The sequence below is a fragment of the Peromyscus maniculatus genome, chromosome 7 (assembly GCF_049852395.1).
Source record: "Peromyscus maniculatus bairdii isolate BWxNUB_F1_BW_parent chromosome 7, HU_Pman_BW_mat_3.1, whole genome shotgun sequence".
Lineage (NCBI taxonomy): Eukaryota > Metazoa > Chordata > Mammalia > Rodentia > Cricetidae > Peromyscus > Peromyscus maniculatus.
The window spans coordinates 24921720-24941447 of NC_134858.1; the positions used below are offsets into that span (position 1 = coordinate 24921720).

At 45.6% G+C, this 19728-nt stretch overlaps 1 long non-coding RNA gene across 1 annotated transcript; it reads right to left on the bottom strand.

The window, feature by feature from the left end:
- Positions 1-845: 845 nt before the first annotated feature.
- LOC121831068 (uncharacterized) lies at positions 846-10756 on the bottom strand. Its single transcript, XR_006074464.2, has 3 exons — positions 10593-10756; positions 7959-8117; positions 846-1094 (listed from the first exon to the last, which is right to left on the bottom strand). It is a non-coding gene; the product is annotated as an uncharacterized LOC121831068 (long non-coding RNA).
- Between the last annotated feature and the right edge of the window lie 8972 nt (positions 10757-19728).

Genomic DNA, 19728 nt, shown 5'->3' on the forward strand with positions numbered 1-19728 from the left:
AGGAGAGAAAACTGAGGTCCATCTGTATCACAGGATACTGCTGAGCTATGAAGCTGTGGTGAGGCACTGATGATAAAGGGAACTGCTTGCGGGGAATGAAGCCAGCTTCAAAAGATCATAGACTGCAGAATTCTACTTATTTTCTATTCTAAAAAAGACAGAATTATTCAGATGACAAACAAGTCAGCAGCTGTGGGAAGTATGGATTGTGTGAGGGCTTGAGGATACAGTAGTAGTAGTTGTTTTTTTTTTTTTTTTTTTTGTTTGTTTTTCGAGACAGGGTTTCTCTGTGTAGCTTTTCGCCTTTTCCTGGAACTCACTTGGTAGCCCAGGCTGGCCTCGAACTCACAGAGATCCGCCTGCCTCTGCCTCCCGAGTGCTGGGATTAAAGGCGTGCGCCACCACCGCCCGGCCAGTAGTAGTAGTTTTATAGACTACATTAGAAGGAGGGGTTTTTTTTGTGGAACTGTTGCATATTCTGATCTTAAGGGTACTTTCATGACCCTGTGGAGGTGTAAAATCCATAGAACTAGAGAGAAAAGGATAGTTAATTGTGCTGTATAATTTTAAAATCCAGTACCTTCAAAATTAATAAAAATCTTTTAATTAAAATTCCTCTCACCCCAGAAAAAATGGCTGTTATCAAGAAATCCAATGCTGAAGGATGAGAGGGAGAGGAAAAAAAAATCCTTCTACACTATTGGTCGGAATTTAAATTAGTACAACCACTATGAAAATCATCTCAAAACACTAAAAATATATCTACCATATGATCCAAATACACCATTCACAGGTATGTGCCACAAGGAATAGAGTTCAGGGTGCCACAGAGACACTGTACACCATGTTTATTGCGACACTGTTCACAATGGCCAAAATATAGACTCAACCTAGATAACCTTCAACAGACAAACGGATACAAAAAGGTGAGGACTGGAGAGATGGCTTCGTGGCTAGGAATGCTTGCTTTCCAAGCTTGAGGCTGGGGATCCCAGCACTCAGGTGAAGGCTGCTCCTGGTCCTGTGTGTACCTGCAATCCCAGTGCTGATGAAAGCGAAGACAGGAAGGTTGCTGGGGCTTGCTGGATGCCAGCCTAGCCGAAATAAACGAGTTTCAGGTTAAGCTAGAAACCTTGCCTCAAAGGAACAAGAGAGTGACAGAGGAAGACTAGATACCCTCTTCTGGCCTCTGCAGGTGTGCATGTGTGTGACTGAACACTCACACACACGCACACATATAATACACATACACAATGTAATATATATATGTAGCTAGAGTTTTCCTGCCTTGCCCACAGTCAGGACAAATCTCTCTCACCCGCCAGTCCCACAGCCACTCAGACCCAACCAAGTAAACACAGAGACTTATATCGCTTACAAACTGTATGGCCGTGGCAGGCTTCTTGTTTACTGTTCTTATAGCTTAAATTAATCCATTTCCATAAATCTATACCTTGCCACGTGGCCTGTGGCTTACCAGCATCTTCACATGCTGTTTGTCATGGTGGCTTAATGCTGCTTGTCCTGGCGGCGGCTGGCAGTGACTCTTTCTGCTTTCCTGTTCTTTCTTTTCTCCTCTCTGTTAGTCCCACCTATACTTCCTGCCTAGCCACTAGCCAATCAGTGTTTTATTTATTGACCAATCAGAGCAACACATTTGCCATACAGAACATCCCACAGTATATATATGTGTGTATATATGTGTGTGTGTGTGTGTGTATACATATATATATATATATATATATATATATATATATATATATATATATATATATATATATGCTGCAATAAAACTTTACTCCTTCCAAAGAAGGATGAAATTATATCACTTGTAGGAAAATGGATGGGACTGGAGATCCTCATGAAGATTGAGAAAAGTCAGATTCAGATAAATATCACATGTTTTCTCTCACATGCAGAATCTATATTTAAAAACATAAATGAAAATAAAAGGAAGGAGACGAGGACCAGTGGGGAGAATACAAGAAAGGATAGTGAGGAGGGGAGAATGTGATCAAAGCCTTAATAATGTTGTCATGGTAAAATCTATTATCTTGTGGAATGAATATACACTAATAAGAAAATTAAAAATAAGAATAAATCTTTTAGAAAGAAAGAGGCCGAGTTTGTCAAGAATCAAACATCCCAGGATGGCCTTTAAGTGGGAAATTGGCCTCCCGTAAGAGAGAGGCTATCCCTGGGACTCACTGCCCCACACCTGAGAGTGGGAGGGCCTACATTTTGGATGGGAGGGATGGATGTGTTCCTATGTATTACACACGGCAGATACGACTCGTGGGGTCTGCTCAATTGTGAAAGGACAGCAGGTTTCTACCACAGCATCACTCCTCTGCAGACCATTTATTGTGATAAGAAGGAAATATGCTCTGAATAAAATTTTTTCTTGCAAATCCCTTTTCTTGGCCTCATACCCAGTTATGGATTTCCTGCTGTTAATAGATTTCAGCCCGTCCACTGTCCCCCCTTGGTGCTCAGCTGCTGCCTTCTGATGGCCCTCATTCCATTGTAGGGTCTGCTCTTCTCACTCACCCTCTCATCCTGGGCCCTGCCTCCCATTTAGCTGGAAAGCAAGACAGAGCAGGCATCAATGGCAAGACTCCTACAACGAAACCTTTTCCAGGCACCCCGTCAGCGGCCAGGTCTTCCTGTGTGTTCGGTGAGATGCTGCTGCCGCTAGCAGGGTAAACCACAGGCACGATGCTGTCACCTTCAGCAGGCCAACACATTGGGCCCTGTTCCTTTTCCTTCTCTGCCATTGTGTTAGTAAGCTTTGGGAGACTGTGACAATCCCAGACACCAACGCCATTAAGAAAGAAAAATTGCTTTTGTCCATGGTCTTGGATCATGGTTATTTGACTGTATTGTTTCTGGGTCTGTGGTGGGACAGAAGATCATGGTAAGATGGCCCGGTGAAGCACAGCTGCTGACCTCATGGCAATCCAGAGGTAGGAGGAGTGAGATGAGAAGGGACCAGGAATAAGATACCCTTCAAAGGCACATATCCATTGACCTTCTTCCTTTGGGCAAGTGCCAATCCCTGTTGCCTCCTAATACTGCTACTAGGCCATAAACTCATCAACAGATTGGCCCATTGGTGAAGACAAAGCCCTCATGACCCAGTCACTTCTCAATAATTGATCCAATAGGTGGAGGAACCAAAGCTTTCACACATGAAAGGAATAATGAATGATGCCTACTTCATATCCAAACCATAATAATAAACACTTCGCATTTCTTACTCTGATCACGTGGTTCAGAGATGATACCAAACATCTTCTGTGCGGCCCACTGTGAAAGGTGAGGATGAGACGGACATAGCCACTGCCTTCCCATGAGTAATGTTCTGAGCTTTCTCCTCCAAACGTGCTTCTTCCACCCTCCAAGTCAGACGGATGCCTGAGCTGTCTACCTCCACGCCCACCCTGTCCAGTTACCCTCAGTTGTTGGTATTCCATCAGAAACTTTGTTCTTGTCTGCACGCTCATCCCCAAGCCTCGCTGCATGGCCTCTGTGTGTGGGGGGGACTGGCAACACTTTGCAGCCTACACCCTTGATCTGGACTCCAAATATCTGAGTTCCCTCTTCCTAGTCATTCTCTGCTAGAATCTCCCCTCACCCCATACTCTGCTGTCTTAGTTGCTTTTCTTGTTGTTATGAAAAAAATACCAGACAAAAACAGCCTAAGGAAGGAATGGTGTAGTTTGGGTCCCAGTTAGAAGGTACAGTGCATCATGGCGGGGAAGCCACGGCGGCAAGAGTGTGAGGCAGCTGCGGGCATTGCAGCCATCCGGGAAACTGAAAGGGGGACCATGGTGCTGAGATTGTTTCCCTCTTTTTATTGTATCCCTTTTATTTACTCCCAGAACCCACCCCATGAGAAGGTGCATATGCATGGCGGATCTTCCCTTCTCAGTAGAATTCAAAGGTGTGTTTCCATGGTGATTCTAAATCTATAATGAAGACTGACTGTTCCACCTGCCGATGCCAGTGTTGTTTTTCTCAGAATTCATAGGTATATGACCCTGCTTATGAATTTTTAAAGCAGGGCACATGTGAGGTCTAAGCTCTGGGGCCAGGAAAGAAGGAGGAACGTGAGAAGCCGGGGGTGGAAGAGGTTTCAAGGAGTCTCAGGCAGATGAGAAATACTTTATTCTCCTTGGGCAGAGGCCATTGGGCAGGAAGCCGCTGGCAGGCACCTCGGCACACACCGGCACACATGGACTCAAGGCACAGGCACTCATGCAGATCAGCACACGGACCACACAGAGGTGAACACACAGACCTACAGGCAAACACATATAAGCAGGCTGGTGACGTCAAAGGACTCTGCCTGCTGACCTCAAAGTCATATCTTTACAAAACCCACACAAAAGTGGTGTTCTTCTAGGAATAGTTATGTAGCAGATCACATTACTGTTTACTTTCGGCATTCCTGGACTTCTGGTGTCAGCCATTTTGTGCTGACTCAGCACCTCTGGATGTCCGGGGTCGGCATGTTTTAGCTGACTCATACTGGATGTTCATATCAGCACATGTTGTCGAAACATCAACTGACCCTCATAACTTTCTGTTTCCAACAGTATGATGCTACACGCCCATAATCCCAGCACTTGAGAAGGAGAGGCAGGGAGATCAAGAGTTTGAGGTCAGTCTGGGCTACTTGAGAGCTTGCCTCAAAGCGGGGAAAAGCCTTTCAAGTTTAAAAATTACTCATGGAGTGAGATGCAAGCTTCTCTATACAGTCTTCAGAATGGAAGCATGAGCCCAATTCCTACCCTCATTTGAAGCCAGTTTCCTCACCATGGCCTACGCTCTGGCCAGCACCAGGAACCGTCCTTGGAACACACATTGTGTATTCTACTGTGCCTGCTCTCCTGTGCACCATCTCTGTATTAGTTACTTTTTATTGCTGTGAAGAGATACCATGACCAAGGAGACTTATAAAATATAACATTTAATTGGGGACTGGCTTACAGTTTCAGAGGGTGAGTCCATGATCAAGAGGATTAAAGTGAGTCAAAGCCTGGGACTGCTTTGTGTGTGTGTGTGTGTGTGTGTGTGTGTGTGTGTGTGTGTGTGTGTTGTGTGTTCATACACACACTGGCTCATGCTGTTGAAACAGCAAGTTCAAAGTCTTTAGCACAGACCAGAGACCTAGGGAAGATACGATGCTACAAATCGAGTCTGTCAGCAGAATTCCCTCTTCTTTGGAGGAAGTATGAGACCAGCTTTCATTAAGGAAGGTGTAACAGTTTGGATCTTGAGTGTCCCCAAAAGGCACATGTGTGCCATGCCTTGCATGTGGAAGTTACAGGACAATCTTGGGTGCCAGTCTTCACCTCCTACCTTCTTTGAAGCAGGATCTCTCCTTGTTTGCTATTGCATCACCAGGATAGCTGACCTGTGATTTCCAGGCATTCTCTTGTCTCTGCCTTTCATCTCTCCTACAGAGACCTGGTATTACAGATGTGTACCACTGTTGGATTAACGTGGGTTCTGGAGATTTGAACTCAGGTTGTCGCCTTTGTATGATGAGTGCTTTACCCTCCTAAAGCACCTCTCCAGCCTTCATTACTTTCTTTTATTTTGTCTGATTTATATTTTAGCTCCTTCTTAGTACTAGCAACATACTATGCATGCACTTGGTTGTGTGTAATTGTTTCCCCTCACCTAGACCGTAGAAGCTCCAGTAGATCAAAGGCTTTCATGCATCTTTGTTTACTCTTGAATCTCAATGTCTGGGATTGATCAATGACATTTAAAATAGCTGATTTTATGTAACAACTTGGATAGGCCACAGTGCATAGATTTTGATAAAAAACTAAAATAGATGTTACTTACAAGCTATTTTTTAGACAAGATCAATATTTAAATGAGTAGACTTTGGGTAAAGCTGTTACTCCCTTGTTACTCAGCTTTCCAGTACTGTAACAAAATACCTGAGATAATCAACTTCGAAATAGGAAATATTTCCATTGTCTCTGAAATCACCTTCAGACTGTGGTCATTTGGTTTTGTTGCTTTGGGCCTGTGACAATACAGTATTTCATGACAGGAAGGCATTGAGTGGGAGGTGGCTCATCTCATGGCAACTAGGAAGGAGAGAGGGTCAGAGCAGATGGGATCCAGATAGCCTCTCCGAGGGTGTGCTCTCAATGACTTAACTTCTCTCCAGACCCCTTAAGACCTTCCAGAACATTAAGACCAGAACTCCTAAAGGTTCTACCATATTTCAATAACACCACAAGCTGATGCCAGAGCCTTTTAGTACATGGGCTTTGGGGGGACATTCAAGACCTAAACTGTAGTACCCATGATGTGGGTCTCATCTAATCAAGCAGATATTTTAAGAGAAAAAGAGACAGGCAGGCATGGTGACCCATTCCTTCAATCATAGCACTTTACTCTGGAGGTAGAGATAAGTAGATCAGTGTGAGTTCAAGGTCAGCCTGGTCTACAAAGTGAGTTCTAGGACAGCCAGGGCTATGTAGAGAGACCCTGTCAAAACTAACTAACTAACTAACTAACTAGGAATGAAGACATTTTTGTCCCAAAGGAGAGGCGATCTTCTGTGAGCCCTGAGGTGCAGCATGGTGTCTTCTCTGGGTTTCTAGTCAGTTGGGCCATGCTGCAGATTTTGGACTTGCTGTTTTGATTGCATGAGCCAGTTCCATAAAAGTCAGTCAGTCAACCAGCCAATCAATCTCTCCTTCCTTTCCTTCCTCCCTTTTTTCATCCCCCCCACACATAAACACACACACACACACACACACACACACACACACACACACACACACACTACTTAGTTTGTCTAGTGAGCGCTAATACTTTATATACATCTACTAAAAGAACAAATGAGATTTCTTGTATTCTGAAGTTTTTAGGTTAGGTTTGGTTTCTTCTAGATTTTGAGTGTTGGTTTCTCTAGCTATGACCATGCTCACTCTCTCATCAGTAGTCAGAACATTTGATTCATAGTCCTGCTGGAAATCCTATCCATTCACCATTCATCCAACATTTTCTGAATATATCCTGTGTTCCAGAAACTGTTATTGCTAGGTATATGTATTAGTTATTTCTGCTGTATAACATATTATCTCAAACCTAGTAGTTTTAAACTATCATACCATTGCTCTCCTTTAAAACAACCATACCAGCCGGGCGTGGTGGCGCACGCCTTTAATCCCAGCACTCGGGAGGCAGAGCCAGGCGGATCTCTGTGAGTTCGAGGCCAGCCTGGGCTACCAAGTGAGCTCCAGGAAAGGCGCAAAGCTACACTGAGAAACCCTGTCTCGAAAAAACCAAAAAAAAAAAAAAAAAAAAAACCAAAAAAAAAAAAAAAAAAAAAAAATAAAACAACCATACCATTTATTACTTCCTAGTATCTATGGATCAGAAATCCAAGAGTAGCGACTGCAGACAGTCCTGGTCTGGGGGTGCCTCATGATACTATAATCATATCTCAGCCTGGACCACCACCCTAGCCTGACTGGGTCTAGGGATGCTGTTTCCAGCATTATGTGCTCATATGGCTGGGGGCATGGCTTCCAGTACCAGCCACTCATACCCTGATGAGTTGGTTCTGAATCTTGGTGGTAGGTCTCAGTCCCCAAGTGCACAGACCCTTCTAGAGTTCTACTCTAGTGTCTTCATGACCTGGTAATGGCTTTTCCTCACATGAGCAATCCAGGAGACTAAGGCAGAAGCCATGATGCCTCTGTGATCTAGTTCTGTGAGCGGTACTCCATTGCTTTGCTGTTTTTTAGCCCTGGAGAAGGGGACTCTTTAAAAGCCATGTACACCAGTAACCACATTGTAGACTGCTTGGCTGGGGGCACAAAGATCAGTAGGGCAAACAAAATCCTGATGTGCTCATACCTTGCAAATAAACTGGCATGGCCTGAGCTCGGTATATAACCAGTGACCCATTCTCCTACCTTAAAGCTTCTTATCTCCAGCATCTTCATCACCAGTGTCTGCTTCTTCTGGTCGCAGAAGCACAGGACATTATATATACCACATATAGGGGCATTTTCTATGGCCTGGTTGGACTGTGAATTTGTGGCATAGAAGGGCTCTTGAAAAAATGTCCAGGCCTTCAAAGACAAAACAAATCACAGATGAGTGTTTGACCCCTTGGAAAGATGCAGGCACACCCAGAGACTCTCCCCTGACTCTGTGAGTCTCTCTGCAATGCACATTCTTTGCTGGTCAGTTGGGCTGAGTTCATCTCTATGCCTTTCCTATGAGACCTTACCTTCTTTAGGATCAGGGAGGAGCTTTCTCTTTCAAGGCTGCTGTTTTTTCCTTTGAAGTAATTCCCCATCAGGGTCTCAGATCTTTCCTCCAGTTTTGTGACTCTGAAGCCTGACATTAAGTTAGAGACTTTGTCTGCTTTGTTCATGTTATCCAACATAGTATTTACTAAGTAAAGTCTTAACAAATTTGATTAAGTGAATAAATACCTAACCCCAAGTCACACTAAACCAGAATATGTGGTTTAACAAGCCCAAGATGACCAGCTTGTGCAAGCTTCACTTTCCTCTTCCAGATACCATCAAAATAATTTCCCACTCTTTCTGGATGTTTTTGCCCCACCTCCTTTTTTGATATAGGATCTCATTATAGAGCCCAAGTTAGTCTGGAACTTGCTATGGAGGACTCAGTATTATGATCATCCTATCCTCTCTTCTCAAGTACTAGGATAAAAGGAATGTGCCCCCACCCCTTCTGGACTTCATTTTACCTCCTAGACCTTGCCATCTGAAGACGAGGAAGACAGCTAAGGAATATCAAGGATTTGTACTAACAAGCCTGGGGAACTCTATATCCTATTCTTGGACACAAGACAATGACCCTCTTATATAAAAGGGTGGCTGAAGACTGGGCTGGTCACCGAGAGTGGGATTGGGTACAGGTATAAGGAGAATAAGTAAGTGCAGTAGGACCTAGGTGGAAACTTGCTCAGACTAAGAAGAGAAAGAGGATGAGTGTGTATCATTAGCCTATGATTAATATATAATAATATAGTAATCACCAGGCAGAGCTATGTTCATACAACATTAGTCTGAGAATAATACCCACAGGAAACACCATTTTCAGCCTCCCACGGCGGCAGCAATTTGGCCCTCTTTTATTGTTTGCTCAGGTGAGAGTAAGGGGACCCTGAGGATGAGAATCCAGGCGCTCTACCACATTTAGACCCAGCTGGACCCAGCTCTGTAATGCAAGGGAGCCTCAAGATCTCACCGCTCCCTTATTCTTCCCCTCATTTCACAAATGTGTGGAACATAGATGAGTTTCTGTGGGACAATGGCAAGGGGGATTTAAACTAAAGCATGGTATCTGTCCTTGAGAATTTGGTGGCCTAGAATATTTTTCTTTCCTATTGGTAAGTTGCCCTGACCTATGGATTCATAACAGGGGCTCTAGGCTCTGGGCTTGAAAAAGAAATGGTTCTGTTTCCCCGTGGTACTTCGGTATGGATTTCCTCTGCTCTTGGCTCAAATGGGTGTAGAACTTGAGAGGAGGATGGAAAGACACCTGTGTCTAATCAGTCCTAGCAGAAAAAAAACCCTGCTCATCAGGGACCATTGTGGGTTGGCAACACAAACGTTCCGAGTATGTCATGGCCTGGCGTTGTAAGCCTGAATATATGTCTGCAGGATCAATACAAAGGCTGAATGCAGCTTGAGAGTGGTCATGGCGCAATGATTTAGGCATACAGGGCTTTTGGTCTTTGGCCAGCAATATCTTCTGTGCTAACGTGACTAAAGCATGGGAAAAGGAGGCCGCTTGCAGCCCGGATGTGTAAGTCTCTGGAGATAAGGGGATGGGCATCTTGATTTCTATAAAACCCCAGATGTAACCAAGGTTTTAAAACAGCCCTTCTGAAGTCTTCAGAGTAGGGCCAAGGAAGTGTCTGTTGTGAGAGGAGCAATGTCCTAAAGGAACTTCCTGGAACACACGAGGAACGTGAGAGGGAATCAAGGCAGAATTTTACCCTGAGCTTTATCAGGGACAATCACCTGAGCCAGGCAGACTGCCTGCTTGTATCTGCTTCATCTACCTCCCTTCTTCTTGGCAACCTTCCTGCCATCCATGTCTCTGGTCCCTGGCACCCGAGACCCATTTTCCCAGCAAGAAGGAACAATACCACAGTGACCCGCTGCCCTGGATTCTCTCTTCCCCTTTTCTCCTGACTTTGAGTCTTCACTTTTTAGTGGCTACTCTGGGAGTCTACTCCTCATTCTTTTATAACCCTTTCTTACTGATCCAGCTCAGCAGTCACCATGTAAAGAACAGCCAATTTAGCCGTGGTTTATGCAGCAAATTAAGACAGTGTATAATGCCAGCCAGGTGAACAGGGAGCCACCAGTGTCTTGTCTTCTCAGGACAGGAGCGGGACACCTGCCAGGTCTGGGGACAATTGCACCAGACATTTGTTTCACTGATCTGGTCCAATGTATCCAAAACCAGACAGATTCTCTGGGCCCTATTACTGTCCGTACTCTTATTGACCGGAGGAGGTGCTCTTGTGGGCCCAATTCCACTCTGAGGAGAACCCTCACCTGCTCATTTCTGGCATGGTAGAAAATGCAGGGATAGCAAACTGAGGAGAGGGAAACTAAGACTTCTGCAGAGTGGCCCAAATGTCTGCTTTCCTGGTGCGACAGCTCCAGTGTCTCAGAGGTATGCTGGGACTGGAGAGCTGGGATGCAGGATTTCTGCCTCAGAGATGATTTTCAAAGAGACAAGATTGGTGCTTTGTAACCAGGCAGGCAGCACATGACTGTGACGTCATTTCCCTGGAAAGACAATCCAGGGCAGCAGGTCTCTGTGGTGTTGTTCGTCTTGGCTGGAGTGCCAGGTACCCAGGTCTCCCTGAAGGTGGTCAGCCTGTTCTTTTGCTTCTGGCCCTGGGTCTTCTTAGGCTGCCCTGTACAAAGTTTTTCTTCTGAGGGGAAGACAGTGCTACCTCCCGGAATGGGATACAGAAGGCCTCCTTAGAGGCTGGTCAAAAAGAGGGAATCCATGGAGGCTGGAAATGTAGTGCAGAGGTATAGCTCTTGCCTAGCATATACAAGGACCTAAGTTCAATTCCCCTCACCAATAAACAAACAAATGAACAGAAAGGAAGAGAAAGAAAGAAAAGAAAAGGTGCCAGGCACTTGCTGGCTCCTGGGAGATGCTAAATAGACACAACCCGGGGCCTTTTGGATGCCGTGATCATACGTTGTGAACGTAACTCCAGATGTCTTCTCTCTGCCACGCTCCCTCATGTGAGAATAACGGGCCTGTCAGTGGCTCATAGGTCCCGTGCACAGTTCAGAATTCACGGCTGCCTAAATGACATCTCTGTGGCACCCGATTAAAAAAAAACCACACACACCCTGCAGCTATATGTTGCTTAATTAATAAGCTTATTATTAATCCCCAAACACCTGCACACATAACCAATGCTGTTGTGGCCATGTGGCATGCTGATGGGAATCTGCCCACCCTCAGCTCTGGCTCAGCTAATGGAGGAGAAAGGCAGCCACATTAGGAACCTGCTCTTTCCCTTGACCCCATTCTGTCCAGTTCTCATTGCCCAGCAATCCTGTAGTGCATTTGCTATTTTATACTTCTGGCAGTCAGGCTCCCCCCAGGCTTCTTTATTGGGTCCCCTTCCCCTCCCCCAGTGGCTCTGAGAGTACAGTGCTACTGTTCACAGCTGTGGTCTTCCCTGAGGGAAATGCCTAGGAATGGACGCCCACCAAAGTGACCCATAGCACAGCCGTGACTGAATGCTGAGGTTACTAAAGACCCTTTCTTCATCTTGTGCCATGTCTGTGGGGCTGTTCATGCTTCAGAACTCCGAAGGAGAGCAGAACGGAGACATCCCTTGCCTTCCCCCTTTCCACTCTGCTTTCCTTACTTCTGTAAGTGCTTCCTGAGATCAGCCCACATGCCACAACATGAACCCCAACTTTGGATTCTGCATTTGTGAAAAGTGACCAGAGACAAATGCAGATAGTCCCCAGCAACAGAGGTTCAATGGATGATTTTTCTTGATCTTCTGATGATGCATAAGCTATATACTTTGGGTAGCAATGGTATTTTGCATTTGGGACTTTGATCTTTTCCCAGGATAGCAGTATATAGTGTGATAATGTTTAGAGATGCTGGGAGTGACATTGATGACAAGGGTGTAAACCCCTGTTTGCAATGTGTTGCTAAGCTATACAACTTGGTAGGCTCCGTGTATTAAATGCAATTTTTTTTTTTTGGAGACAGTCTTGTTATATGGCCCAGACTGTCCTTGAACTCAGGATCTTCCTACTCAGCCTCCTGAGTTCCAGGATTGTAGCAATGCACTGCCACACTGGGATAGATACATTTTTGACTTATGATATTATTACTATTTTTTGAAATGTAACTATGGTAAATGGGGGACTATCTGCAGTTTATTCTGTTATTTGTGCTTCTCTCTCTCTTTCTCTCCCCCCCCCCATCTTTATCTTCCTCTCCAAACCATGTGAAGACATCAATTGTCTGGAACAGAGATGGCTTCTCTACGCTGTCACTATAGCTACAACGCCCAGTGAAATGTTTAGCACTCACTAAATATCTGCTGAGTGGGGCTGACACCATAAACTGTTCTTAGCTCAGTTTGCACCTTGTATGTCAAGGTTCAGTGAAGGAGAAGACTCTTCTCTAGGTAGCTGTGGCAAAAAGGGGTTTAATACAGAATTGTCAGACTTAAGCCATCATCGCTGGGACAGAAGTAGGTCAAGGGTTGAGATGACAAGGATGCCTTCCAAAACAGCAGAGGATTGGGGAAACTAGCTCAGCATGCCACTGGGGTATGTCCATTTGGATCAGTGCTGCTACTGGCCATCGAGAAGCCTTTCCTGGAGCCGTGGAGGTGGGACAAGAGACAGTAGAATTCAAGGGTTAGCCCGTTAGATCCAGAGGCTGCTATAAGCTTGTTTTGAAACTTAGAAAATACACAGTGAGCACCCCATTGTCCAAAAAGACCATCCCAACCCCGAAAGCCGTCATCAGCTGCCCAAGCTGCAGGAAGCATTTCTCCACCTCCCGCTTGACTTTTAGATCTTGCGGGAGTGTATGCAATTAGTTGAATTAGGTGGTTTGGGAATGCTTTCTAGCCTTTCTGTGCAGGTGATGGGGTAGTGGTGATGGGTGTCTCTTCTCCATGAGAACTCTCAATTGCTTTGGTTCTCGAAGAACTGATGAATGGCAAGAAACCTAATTCTAAGCACTTACACCTAGTAGGGTATGAGAATTTCCATTGGGCTGTCTGATGGTCCTCAGCTTTCAAGGATGGGTTGCAAAATTCTGTGTGAATGAGGGGTGAGATTACAAGGCCAGAGATCTTCACTTTCTATGTGGGTACCAAGATTTAGGGATGTTCCTGGGACAGTGGTTCTCAACCTCTCAAAGGCTGTGACCCTCTAATAGAGTTCCTCCTGTTGTGGTGACCCTCAACCTGAAATTATTTTGTTGCTACTTCATAACTATAATTTTGCTACTGTTGTGAACTGTAATGTAAATATCTGACATGCAGATATCTAATATGCAATCCCCAAAGGCGTCATGAATCACAGGTTGAGAACCACTGTCCTAGGGCCTATCCAGCACTGAAAATGTTCTCTGCAAACATATTGTCTTCTGGAATCCTATTAACTTATTTTATTGTGGGGGGAGGTGAGCCCTAGTGAGAACTATGCATTTTCTTACTGCTACTCAGACAAATCAAGAGGGAAAATTGGACATGAAACATGGGGCTCTTTTGTAGCCTGAAAGACATCTCAGACTTTTTCAATATCTTTCTTATATGTACAGGAGGCTACAATCACCTACATAACAGCATGCCTCCCCACCCCCAACACACTTGATGCAGTCACATTTGGAAAATAGAGTAGCGTTAAAAAAAAAAAAAAAAGGCCTTTTCTTTAGGCAGTTTCAATAAAATCACCCACCATTTAGATTTACAGTGACTCTCTATTAATGACAACTGGTATACCCCAGGCAAAGGAAACTGACTCTGTTTTGAGAGATTTCTGAACCTGCTCATCCTGAAGACTAACTGCTTGACAAACATCTCCAGTCTTGGTGCTGGAGAGATGGCTCAGGGGTTAAGAGTGCTTACTGTTCTTGCAGAAGAAGGGGTTCAGTCCCCAGCATCCACATGATAGTTCAGAACTTTTTATATATCCAGTTCCAGGGGATTTGATGCCCTCTTCTGGCCCTGTGAGCTTCTTCATTCATATAGTGACTATAAACTCATGCAGGCTCACACACATACAGACAAATTTTAAAACTGAAAAAAACCACCGTTCTCCATGGTGTCTGTGTTCATTAAGATAGACGATTGTTTTTGGAGAGCGTCATTAAGAAAACTTAGACATTGAGAGTGTGTGAGTAGAAAGGACTTGATAATCTCCAAGGATTTTCCATTTATGATGTTCTACGCTTCTGATCATGGACTAAAGGAAGCCATTGGGGTGTGCATCTATAAGAGTAACAAAACTGACCACAGGGCCAGAGCAATTTAGTAAGAGGCCACAGGCAACCACCTGGGCACTATTGAGTGGGTTTCCAGCCTGCTTTCTCTTTATACTTGAGTTCCATATCTGTGCTGGGTAGGAGTGGGCTGATGGTTGTTGACCCAGATTGGTACCGTAAGGTTTGCTACTCATTTATAACTATTTGGGGTATTTTTCAAGGATCTCTTATCTTGGAATTTATAACGTTTCTGCCTGGTGGAGAATGGCTGGGCATGTGTCCCACTGTACCTCAAATCTTAATTGGTCTTATAATAAAAACCTGGAGCAGGTAATATTGGGATAAATGTTGAAAGATCAGAAAGACAAAGGAACAAGCCATAGCCACCTCTCACCTTGCCAACTCCTCAGTCAAAAAGACTGAGCTCCTATCTCCTCCTACCTTATATTCCTTTCTCCGCCCAGCCATATCAATTCCTGTCTCAACTTCCCTAGCATTAGGATTAAAGGCATGTGTGACTCCCAAGTACTGGGAGCAAATGCACGAGAGATCCCAAGTGCTGGGATTAAAGTTGTGTGCCACCGGTGCTTGGCCTCTATGGCTAACTAGTGGCTGGCTTTGCACTCTGATCTCTAGGCAAGCTTTATTTGTTAGAGCATACCCAAAATATCACTGCTCCAATGCCCACAGAGAGATGAGCAGGCAAGGTACATTGCAGAAGAGGAAGACCAGAGTCTACCACAACTTGCAGAAAAGCTTCTGCTCAGAGGTAGGCCTGGAATGCTGGGCTCATCCTACCTATGACTGACAAATAGTGTGTGCTCCTGAGCATGAAGAAGAAGGCTAGGATGTGATCGAATTCTGTGCATCACTTGGCGAGAGCATGCTTCCTGTGGCCCCAAAGTGCCACTTCTCCCAGTTAACAACATGTGTATGTGTGCTTTTTGGATATATATGTAGGTAGACATGAGAATGCTTAGGGTGTATATTGAACCATGTATTTGTTTGCATGTGGATAACATGTACCTGGAGGTCCAGAGCTGTTGGTGCACATATTCATCCTTGTACTTCTTAGGCAAGTGAGTGCACATGCATGTGTGTGTGTGTGTGTGTGCACTGTGTTGGGGCATGCCTTTCTCTCTTCTGGGCTTTGCTTTGGGCTGTTAGCTTCCCAGAAGCTGAATTTGGATTTGTCCTCTCTGCTCCAGGTCGATGGCATTGATCTAGGAGGAGTGAAGAATCAATTGTAATTTGGTTGGAGGGCCTGGCGCCAGAATGTGTAAAGAGTAATTAGAGGTAGAGGAGCTGATGCAAAGGACTGGGACCACTGCCTTCGATGGGGGCTGCTGGCCCCCAGGGCAGAGCAAGGCATGGACATAGGGGAAGCTAGTTCCAGGAAGTCCAAGGGCTCCTTCTCTTAGTACATGACATCTACCCTGCCCCCTTTCCTTTACTAGTCTCAGGACAAAGCTCAGAGAAGACTCCCCCAGGGAGTGCTGGGGACTGAAGGCCACGCTCCTCGCCTCCTGTATCATTGCATCACTCCAGTGTGCTAACAGGATCTTCTGACACACACACTCCTCTCCAGTACAGTCGGGACTCCCCAACCCCCTACACTATATTGGAGAGTAGTGTGAGAGGAGCTGGAAGAGGAGCAAGAGCCACGTTGTATGGTTGGTGCCTTCACTGCTCTGCTAATGGTGACAGATTCACAGCCATTGCCACTAAATGCCTGAGATAGCTTTGCCAGCTCGAGGATCACAAGCAGAGGACTCTGTGCTAATGCATTCATCAGCAAGGAGGGGAGGGAAGAGGGGCAGCACCCACGGGAAGGTTGCCAGGGATTCTGGGCCGTAAAGGGGGGTGGGGAACACAGGAAGTGGGGGCAGTGTTTCATCTCCCCTTCCTGTCATGGCCTTTCTGTCCTGAGGGTAAGCCACTGTAGCATGGGAAATGTGTCTCTAAAGAGATGGAGTCTGCCCTTGTGTCCAGCAAGTGAGTCTCTTCTTAGAACCTGTAGGTCATACTGGAATGAATCAGCTTGAGAACCAAGAACGGAAGCCAAGGCTTTCATTTCTCTCATGAAATTAACAACAACCTTCCTGGGCTCCTTGCCCTGGTCTTTGGAGCATCAGAGACACCGTTTCCAGCTCTTCGAAGCCTCTTGACCGTACTTCTGAGAGCTGTCCTGGGACTATTGAGTTCTAGGTAATTTGGTTGAAAAGTGGTGGCAGGAAATGCAGAAGGGAAAAGAGACTGCTGAGGAAATGGTTATAATGAAGAGGAGGATTTTAGGGTGACTTGAAAGTTTTCTTTTTAATAGAAAAATAGTTTGACCTCCTTGCAGAGATAGGTTGACTAAAGAGGCAGAAGCCACACAAGGCTTCATGGGCCCCCTTTGGCCCATTCTTTACCTATTTCTCTCTTCTCTGTATGGTGTGCCAGTCACAGATGGTACTCATCTCCATCCTGCTTCCTGTATTCTGTGTGGTTCTCACTCTTTATGCGGTTACTCATCCATGAGCTCGGCTGAGATGCATAACAATATTATCTTCACATTTGTATAATGCTTTGCAGTCTTCAAAGAACTTCTATATCCATGATGTCATTTGACGCACAGGGCATGCCACCAAGGAGGTAGTGCAGTGTCGTAATTAAGAACATGGATTTTGTTGATGGATGTGTGGGTTCATCTCCAACCATGTACCTGGTCATGGACAGGGGCTTTCATTTCTTCTTGTGTAAAGTGGAGAGAATAACAGGCCATTCCACTGAATGTCATGAGAATTCAGAGACTAATTTTGTGTGAGGTATTTATGACATGGCCTGGCATGTGGAAAGCTCCATTTGAGTAAGTGCTGTTATTGTGACCATCTGGGTCCTTAAAGGGGAAACTGAGACTCAGATGGGGAAGGTGTTTTTTCTGGATCACAGGGGTTGGCAAGCCAAGTCTCCTGGCTTACAGCCCTGAAACATAATATGCTGTGTCACCAAATTATTTAGTATGCTTTGTACAGACTGCTCCCCTCCTGGTCTAGGAGCTAACGGTGACAGGAATATGAGGTGTTACCACCTCTGGCACCTCCCCATCATGTGCCAGGCATTAGTCTGGGTGCCCTGTGGCTCACAACAGCTGTGGAAGGTATACACTTTTTTGACTCGTGTGTAAGCCTCCCTAACCACAGAGGTTGGATCAGTCCTGACTGCACATCCCCTTCTGGATGCAGTAAGGGTTCCAGACTTCACTTCTGAAGACGTGCTAGGGGATTTCCTGCTGATGTAGAGGTCTGGCTACCACGCTGAGGAAGCTGGCAGGACTCGGAGGCCAGGTACATACAGACTGCCCCTTTCTGTCCCCCCTTCCCCCTTTCCTGAGATCAGGAGGCTCATTGTCTGTACATATATCTCATGTCCCCAGAGGCTCAGAAATTAGGATGCTGTGCAAAATAGGAGAGCCTCTTATTTTTCAATTTCCCCGAGTGTGAGGTCATGGGAATTCACAGATCCAGCACCAAATGTGTGAGAGTACACACCTGTGCTTGCTCATGCAGAGCAGTGTGTGTCTTTGTGGCAATTATATGTATTCCTAAGGTTCTCTCTGGGCCTGTATATATGTGTGAAAGTGTGTGGGCGAGCAGGTCTGTATGTGGCAGCATAGCACCTGTCTGTGTGGGTGTTATGATTGTGTGTGTGTGTGTGTGTGTGTGTGTGTGTGTGTGTGTGTGTGTGTGTGTGACTCCAGTGTGTGAGGTGGGGTATATGTGGGAGGAGGCTAACAACTGTGGTCTGCACAGTGCTGTTGGTGTGGCTGGGAGAGTTCTAGCTTGCTTGGTTTCATCTTATGTAGCAGCACCTGCAGAACTGTATACACGCTCTCCCTCCATTCTCAAGCTTATTTGCACCTATTTTACCCACATCCACTGACACACAGATAACTGCCTAACATCATAGTGCAGCACTCATGTGTTGGTGGAGACCTAACCCATGTGTGCACGTGTCCAATCCCAACGGCTCACACAGAAATGGCTCTTCTGATCCCTCCCTCTGTGCTGTTATTCGTGCTCTCTCTTTTCCTCCTGGGAGTGGTCATCGTTAGCTTGAATGCCTGACAAATTCATTTCCAGGCTTGGCTCTGGCACAGCAAAGAGGGTTTTTTCACCCACTGGCATGACCAGGTTTCCTTCTAGAAATGTAATTTGTCCTCATTAATCCCACTCCCGGTTCCAAGAGGCTCCTGATGGTGCCACCTGCTGGTGGCTATTCCTTAGCATTTGTAGCTGGGGGAGCTGGGTACCCTACAAACCAGGATGAAGATGAGTTTGTACATGTCAACCTAGATGTTGGGTACTGTGCGAGAATGAAAAAGGTTTATTTTGTGGGGACAAATGCTCTTGGGACGGGATTCAGACAGACAAGAAAGGAAGCGTGTTCTAGGGACACCCATGCTGAGAGTTCTGTTGTGGCAGACCACAGACAACCCAAGTGCACCTGAACTGTGGCTCAGTGTCTATGAGCCCGACAATACCCGGGGGAGTGCCACACCTGCCCACAGAGTGGCTGTAGAGTGAGTGAGCTTTGTAGGTTATGCATATGCGATGATCTAATGGGATTTTGGGTACCAATCTACATGCAGAGTGTCCTGCTTTGATGTGAGGGTTTCCATACATGTACTCTGGCACACACATGTATGTCTTCTGAACTAGTGTTTGTGCAGTTCATTGCTTTGTGTGTTCACTTGGAGATGTGGGTTTGGGTTGTAGTAACACCATATAAAAAGATCCTGGTATTTCTGTTCATGCCAACCCTCTCATCCTAGAAAACGAGCCCTGAGAGTGTCTCCATTTTCTCCTACAGTGTAGACACCCCATTTCCATGCCTCTGACACTTGCTTCCTCTTCTCTTCCTGTTCGCTTCACGCACTTTAAAAAATGTCCATCACTTCTGTGGTGGAGATTGACTTTGTGGAGTTCTGTGTGCAGAGTTTCCCAACTGCTGTCATTTCAGGGTTCAAGGACGGTTGAACTAGGTCCTGATGTCCTTCCTGTCTGCCAGCAAAGGACTGTCTGCTTGGAGGATGAATGGACACCCCACTCTGAAACCCACCATGAGTTTTGTAGGACTCATGTTCCAGAAGGAACATCAGCGGAGGGCAGAGAAGGGCCCCTTCTCCCCACGGTAACGGCTCAACCCGCC